This window comes from Mustela erminea, chromosome 1 (assembly GCF_009829155.1).
Source record: "Mustela erminea isolate mMusErm1 chromosome 1, mMusErm1.Pri, whole genome shotgun sequence".
NCBI classification, from domain to species: Eukaryota; Metazoa; Chordata; class Mammalia; order Carnivora; family Mustelidae; genus Mustela; species Mustela erminea.
Genome location: NC_045614.1, coordinates 167,701,901 through 167,710,123, shown reverse-complemented (window position 1 = coordinate 167,710,123; position 8,223 = coordinate 167,701,901). Strand labels below are relative to the sequence as shown.

The window sequence follows — 8,223 nt, the reverse complement described above, 5'->3', positions numbered from 1 at the left end:
CTATTAGATCCTTTATATCTTTAATAATCTTTAAAGTTTCTATAAAAAACTGTTTTTAATATTTAATGAATAAACTAGTGGCAAAATTTGTTAAGTGAACAAGAGAGCACTGAAATACTACAGGGTAAGTATTCCAGATCTTTGGTGATGATATGTCAACTGGACTTATTATGGTAATTATTTCATAATACAAATAAACATTAAATCACTAGGTTGATACCTGCAACTAATATGTCAATTATAGCTCAGTAAAGATTAATAATAAAGTAAATTAAAACTTTAAAATTTCTTAGTTGAATAGACGCCTGATTGATACATTAAATGAGCAAGAGTTCTAATTTGTGGTCCATGGACCATCAAGTTTTACAAAAATAAATCAAGGACATTATGGAATCTCCTGAATTTAGAATTTCCAGTGTGTTTGTATACATGTGTGTCATAAAATGTTTAACAGGATACAGTCAGGGAAAGAATCTATAATTTTCAAGATATTATTTAAAAGGTTTTGGCTCCAAAAATTAAATTACTGCTACATTTTTTTTCTTACAGATGCATACACAATCTCTGTCAAAGTTTGTTCATAATTTACTCATAACTAAGGTTCTTTTAAAACTATTTTTGTTTTGTTTCAATTTTTTTTCTAATTTACATACAGCCAAATTCACTCTTTTGGTGTGCAGTTTTGTGAGCTTTTTTAAAATAGGGTTTCATAACAACAATCATGATACAAAATAGTTTCCTCACTCCCAAAAAAACCCTCACACTATTGCTATAGTCAAATTTTTCTACTGTGTTTAATCCCTGGTAAAAACTAATCTGTTCTCTTTTCCTATAGTATGGTCTTTAACAGAAGAACTTGTCATAAAAATGCAATAGCATAGTATGTAAACTTTGGTGTCTGGCTTAATTCACTTAGGATAATGTAGTTGTGGTTGGACAGTTTGTTCTTTTTTAATTGATGTGAAGTATTCCATTGCACGGAGGTATTCATTCACTCAGTGAAGACTATTCCAGTTGTTCCCAGGTTTTGTAAATTATGGATATTGCTACTCACGTACTGGTTTTTAAATGTATATATGTCTTCATTTACCAGGATAAATGCCCTGGAGTAAGATGGCTAGGTCATAGGTTTGACTTCCTGAAAAATTGCTACACTGTTTTCCAAAGTGTCTATATAATTCTTCATTCCCACCAGCAATGTAGGAAAGTCAGATTTCTCCAGGATCTCATCAGCACTTGATACTTTCAGGTTTTATATTTTGGTCAGTAGGATGCTAGGTAATGCTACAAATGTGGTCTTAATTTGTATTTCCTTAATATCTAAAGTTCTTGAGTGCCTTTCATGGGCTCATTTCTCTTTTTTTTTCCCCCCCTATTCTTTGGTGAAGTAGCTTTTAAAATATTTTGCCCATTCTTAAAAGGTTGTTTGCTTTATTGTTAGTGAGCTTTAGATGTTCTTTCTGTATTCTAGATACAAGTCCTTTATTAGATAATGTTTTGCAAATATATTCTCCAGTCTTCTCAGTCTCTTAACAGTGTCTTTTGCAAAGCAAAAGCTTTAAATTTTGATAAAGGCCATTATCTATTCTTCTTATATGTACCTTGCCTTTGGGATATTTAAAGACACTTTGCCTAATCCAGTGTTCCCAATATCTTCTATTTTTTTTCCAAAGAGTTTTATATCTTTACATTTTACACTGAAGCATATAATTTATATTTTATTTTTGTGTAAGGCATGAGATATATATTGAGATTCATATTTTTGCATATGGATTTTCAATTGAAGTGACATAATTTTTTGAAAACACTATGATTTCTTTTTGAAATTGCCTTTGCATCTTTGTCAAAAACCAGTCAACCTCATTGGTATAGATCTATTTTTATACCCTATTCTGTTCTATTGATCTATGTGTCTATGCTTTTACCAATACCATACTGAGTGTTATAATGTTAGAGTAAGTCTTAAAATCAATACTATGGATCCCGAAACTTTGTTATTTTTCAAAACCATTTGGGAGCTTCTAGTTCCTTTGCCTGTCCAAATAAATGTTAAATCAGTTTCTCAATATCTATAAAACATCCTACTGGCATTCTGGTTAGGATTGCTTTCAATATTTAGATCAATTTGTGAAAAATTATATCTGAAAAATATTGAGTCTTTGAAGCCATAAACATTGTCTATTTATTTGGTTTTCTTTTATTTATTTCAACCAGTGTTTGATAGTTTTCAGTATACGGATGTTCCACATATTTTTGCTAGATATATACTCAGGTTTTTTTTATTTTTTGCAGCTAATTTTTACAGAACTGCCTTTTAAATTTTGTTTTGCAACAGTTTTTTGCTAGTATATAGAAATATAAATGATTTTTTAAATCTTAACTTCATATACTATAACACTGGTAATAGACTTGCTAATTAATTTAGTAACTTTTTTTTGTAAATTCCTTGGAATTTTCTATGTAGCAAATCATGTCGTTTGTGATTAGGCAGTTTTATGTGTTCATTTACTATCTGTAAGCCCCTAACTTCTTATTTTTTCTTACTGTACTATCTAGGACCTCTAGTAGGACATTGAAGAACAGTCATGAGAGTGGTTATCCTTACTTTTTTGTTTTCATTTTTGTTTTTTTAAACATAAGAGGAAATCATTCAGTCTTTCATTCTTCAGTATGATATTAAATACAAGTTGTATAACAGACATGCCTTTGATCAGGTTAAAGAAGTTCTATTCTATTCCTAGTTTGCTGAGTTTGGATGTTGAATATTTTCTTTTTCTTTTTCTTAAGATTTTTTCACTTATTTGTCAGAGAAAGAGAGAGAGAGATTGGGCACAAGCAGGTGCAGCAGGAGAGGGAGAAAGAGGCTCCCCACTGAGCAGGGAGTCCAGTGCAGGGCTCAATCCCAATACCCTGGAATCAGGACCTGAGCCAACGGCAAATGCTTAACTGACTCAGCCACCCAGATGTGGCAAATGTTGAATATTTTCTAATGCATTTTTATCTTTAATAGGATAATGAAGATTTTCTTCTTAGTTCTGTGAATATGATGACATTGATTGATTTAATGACATTTTACCAGCCTTGCATTGTTGTGGTAAACCCCATTTGCTTATCAGACGTTACAATTTTTATGTATTACTGAATTTGATTTCTGTTACTTTGTTGACTTGTGTAAATGTCTATGAGGGATGTTGACCGACATTTTTCTTTTCTTGTGTTGCTTTGTTTTTATTTTTGTTTTGTTTGTTTTTTACTGGTTTTGGCATGAAGATAATTCTGGCCTTGTAAAATGATTTGGAAATTGTTTTCTATTTTATGAAAGCAGCTGTGTAGACTTGGTATTTTCTTCCCTTAAATATTGATATAATTTGCCAGTGAAATCATTTTGTGGGGACGGGGCACTGGTAAGAAGCTTTGAATAGGAACTCGATTTCCTTACTAGATAGAGGACTATTCTGGTTATCTATTTCCTCTTAAGGGAATTTTGGTAATTTATGGCTTTCAGGAATTAACGCAACATGCCTTAGTTGCATATTTATCATTATAGAGTTGTTCATAGTACTGCTTTATTGTCCTTTTAAAATTTGTGGGGTCAGGCGCCTGGGTGGCTCAGTGGGTTAAGCCGCTGCCTTCGGCTCAGGTCATGATCTCAGGGTCCTGGGATGGAGTCCCGCATCGGGCTCTCTGCTCAGCAGGGAGCCTGCTTCCCTCTCTCTCTCTCTGCCTGCCTCTCTGCCTACTTGTGATCTCTGTCAAATAAACAAACAAAATCTTTAAAAAAATAAATAAACAAATAAATAAATAAAATAAAAAAAATTTGTGGGGTCTACGGTGATATGCCCTCTTCCTTCTCAATGTTCATAATTTTTCTTCTCATCTTTTTTTCCTTGGTCAGTTTAATATTTATCAATTTTATTGTTGTCTTCAAAAAACATCTTTTAGAGGTGCCTGGGTGGCTTAGTGCATTGAGGCCTCTGCCTTCGGCTTGGGTCATGATCCTGGGGTCCTGGGATCGAGCCCCGTGTCAGGCTCTCTGCTCAGCGGGGAGCCTGCTTCCTCCTCTCTCTCTGCCTGCTTCTCTGCCTACTTGTGATCTCTGTCAAATGAATAAATAAAATCTTTTAAAAAAAATCTTTTAGACTCATTAATTTTTCTTTATTCTTTTTCTGGGTTTTATTGTGGGTGTTTTTTTGTTTTGTTTTTTTCTCAACTTTATTATTATCTTTTTTTCTGCTTGTTTTGTGTTTAGTTTGTTTACCTTTTTCTAACTGCTAAATATCAAAGCTTATATGTTTGATCTGAAAATTTTCTTCTTTTCGAATACAAACCTGTAATCTCAGAAATTTCCTTCTAAAGTCTTCCTTAGCTGCATCCCACAAGTTTTCATATATTTTAATGTCATTTTAATTTAGTTCAAATATTTCCTAACTTCTCTTGGTAATTATTTTGTGACCTATGGATTATTTAAAAGTATGTTGTCCATATCTAAATATTTAAATATTTTCATTTATCTTCCTGTAATTTAATTGTAATTATGATATGGCCAAAGAATACACTTTGTATCTCAATCTTTCTAAGTTTATAATGCATTTTTATAATACAGGGACCCTGGTTGGCTCAATGGGTTAAGCAGCTGCCTTCAACTCGGGTCATAATCCCAGGTTCCTGGGATCAAGCTGCATATTGGGTCCCTGCTCCATGGAGAGCCTGCTTCTCCTTCTTCTGCCTGCCATTACCCCTGCTTATGCTCTCTCTCTCTCTCTCTCTCTCTGTCAAATAAACAAATAAGATCTTTAAAAAATTTTTATAATGCAGAAAATGGTCTACTGTGGTGAATGTCCAAGTGCACTTGAGAAGAACGTGTATTCTTTTGTTGTTGGAAAGAGTTTTCTATAAGTCAGTTAGATTAAAGTGGTTGATAGCCCTGCTCTGGTCTGCTATATTCCTTCTGATTTTTTATCAACTTGCTCTAGTCATTACAAAGAGAGGCATGTTGAGCTTTCCAAATAAACTTTTGGATTTATCTATTTCTCCTTCAATTCTATTAGATTTTGTGTCATGTATTTTGAAACTCTGTTGTTAAGTGAATACACATTTGGGATTATTATATCTTCTTGGTGTACTGACGTTTTTAACTATATGATGTTCCTTTTGATCTCTAGTAATCCCTTGTTCTAACTTCTATTTTGTCTAGTATCACTCTAATCCAGTTTTCTTTTAGTTAGTGTTTGTATACTATGTATTTTTCAATCCTTTTACTTTCATCTTATCTGTATCATTGCTTATAAACTGAGTTTCCTGTAGACAGCATAAAACCAGTTGGGTGTTATCTTTTTCATTTCTTGTTTTGTGTTTCATCCAACATAGCAATCTCTGTTTTGAATTGATGTGTTCAGAACAATGTATTTAATGTAATTATTGATATGGTTGTATTTATTTGTATCATTTTTTTTCTGTTTACCCTCTTGCTTTTAAGCTCTCTGTTTTACTTCTCCTGCCTTCTTCATATTGTTTCAAAATTTTTGATGTTAAGTGCTGGGTAACTGCTTTCTTGGCTCCCAGTGTTCACTGATTCCCAGTACTGATTCCTAAATATATCAGAAGAGTCTATGCTCTAATACCCAAAACCTGTGAATATGATGAGATATTACTCCCATAATTATGGTATGGCATATGCTGTAGTTGATCTTAAAATAGGAAACTATCTGCATGAGCCCCTTTAAAAGCAAAGTTTTCTCCAGCTGGTATCAGAAGAGGAAATCAGAGGTTTGAAACAGAAAGGTGATGTGATATGCCCACATTGGCTTGAAAATAGAAGTGGCACATGAGAAAGAATGTGAATAGTATTAAGGATCTAAGAAAAGCACCCCCTGACAACCAACAAGAAAATGGGAAGCTCACAACAATAATCACAAGAAAGTGAATTTGATCAAAAACCTGAATGAACTTGAAAATGGATTATCCCACACAGTCTATAGATAAGATTAACCCAGACTGCAGCTTGATGTGAATTTTCTGAGACCCTGAGCAGAGAACGCAGACTGGGAGAATTCTAACCCATAAAATGGTAAACTAATAAATTTGTGTAACTTTCAGCCACTACATTTTTTGTTACTTACTAAACTTTAAGAAAAAAAAAAAAAAACGAATAAAATGTCTTTGTGCAAATCTCTCTTCTTAAGTTTGAGTTGGACCTAGTAACTTGCTTCTAATGAATAAAAGATAATAAGTGATGGGATGTCAATTTATGATTAGGTTATAAGACTGCCTTCCACCTTGCTGGCATTCTCCTGCTAGTGCCTGCTCAGCTGATACGTTGTGAAGAAATAAGTTTCCCTGGGATAGAGGTCCATGTGGCATGGAAATTAGAGTAGCCTCTCATTAACAGCCATGGAGTAACCGGGCCCTGAAACTACCAGTCCATGACCACCTGACTGCTGCCAACAAGCCCATGAAATAAGAAGCAAATCCTTTGCCCCAATTCAGCCTTCACAAGAGAGTCAGCCTCAGTGGACTGACCCATGTTTGTGTTATGACCCACAGAAAATATGAGATAATAAATGTGTGTTGTCTTAAGCCACTAGATTTTGAGATAATTTGTCATGAAGCAATAAAGATCTGATGCATATTCCATTTTAGTTTATCTACCAGCTTTGTAACTATATTTCACATATTTATTAGTAATTAATCACGAAATTACAATATACATTAATAACTTATTAGTTATTAATAACTTATTAAAGTCTAGTGAATATTAATATTTTATCATTTCATGTAAAAGACAAAAATCTTACAAATATATAGATCCTTTTGACCTCTCTCCCTTTATGTTGTAGTTTCACATGGTGTGATAAGCAGAATAACCAGTTCCCTACTCCACCAAAGATGCCCTAATTCCTGGAATCCATGAATAAGTTACCTTACATGATAAAAGGGGCTTTGACTCTTTTTCGTGGCGCCTCGGAGGCAGTAGGCTGCTTCAGGATGAAGCTGAACATCTCTTTCCCAGCTACTGGCTGCCAGAAACTCATTGAAGTGGACAATGAACGCAAACTTCGTACCTTTTATGAGAAGCGTATGGCCACAGAAGTTGCTGCGGATGCCCTCGGTGAAGAATGGAAGGATTATGTGGTCTGAATCAGTGGTGGCAATGACAAACAAGGCTTCCCCATGAAGCAGGGTGTCTTGACCCATGGCCATGTCCACCTGCTGCTGAGTAAAGGGCATTCCTACTACAGACCAAGGAGGACGGGAGAGAGAAAGCGCAAATCTGTTCAGGGTTGCATGGTGGATACCAATCTCAGTGTTCTCAACTTGGTCATTGTAAAGAAAGGGGAGAAGGCTATTCCTGGACTCACTGATACTACTGTGCCTCGACGCATGGGGCCCAAAAGAGCCAGCAGAATCCGCAAACTCTTCAATCTAAAGAAGATGATGTCCGCCAGTATGTTGTGAGAAAGCCCTTAAACAAAGAAGGTAAGAAACCTAGAACCAAAGAGCCCAAGATACAGAGTCTTGTTACTCCACGTGTCCTCCAACAGAAACATCGGCGTATTGCTTTGAAGAAACAGTGCACTAAGAAAAACAAGGAAGAGGCTGCAGAATATGCTAAACTTTTGGCCAAGAGAATGAAGGAGGCCAAAGAAAAACGCCAGGAACAGATTGCCAAGAGACGGAGGCTGTCCTCTCTGAGAGCTTCTACCTCTAAGTCTGAGTCCAGTCAAAAACGAGATTTTCTAAGAGTGACAAATAAATAAGATCAGACATTAAAAAAAGGGGGCGGGGGCTTTGAAGTTGTGATTAAGGTTAAAAACTTTAACTTTATCCTGGGTTGTTTGGATGCACTCAGTGTAATCACCTCAGTTCTTAAAAGTGGAGAACCGATCCTGGCTGTAGTCTGAAACATGTGGTACAAGAAGAAAGAGAGGAGATTTGAAGTGTGAGGGGGATATGAATCACCGTTGCTGCTCTAGGAGATGGAAGAAAGAGGCCATAATCCAAGAAATTTAGACGTCCTCTGGAAGCTAAGAACAACCCTAAGCTGATAGCAAGAAAGGAAATAACTTCAGTCTTACAACCACAAAAAAATGAATTCTGCCAACACTCTAAATGAGCAAGAAGTGGATTCTCCTCTACAGTTTCCAGAAAAGAACACAGCAAATGCTGCAGTTTTAGCCCAATGAGACTCATCAGATTTCTGATATACAGAAAGCTAAGATTAAA

The 8,223-nt window shown here is 35.1% G+C and overlaps 1 pseudogene; it reads left to right on the top strand.

Moving 5' to 3' along the window:
* Positions 1 to 6,943: 6,943 nt before the first annotated feature.
* Positions 6,944 to 7,771, top strand: LOC116594728 (annotated as a pseudogene).
* The last annotated feature ends 452 nt before the right edge of the window (positions 7,772 to 8,223 follow it).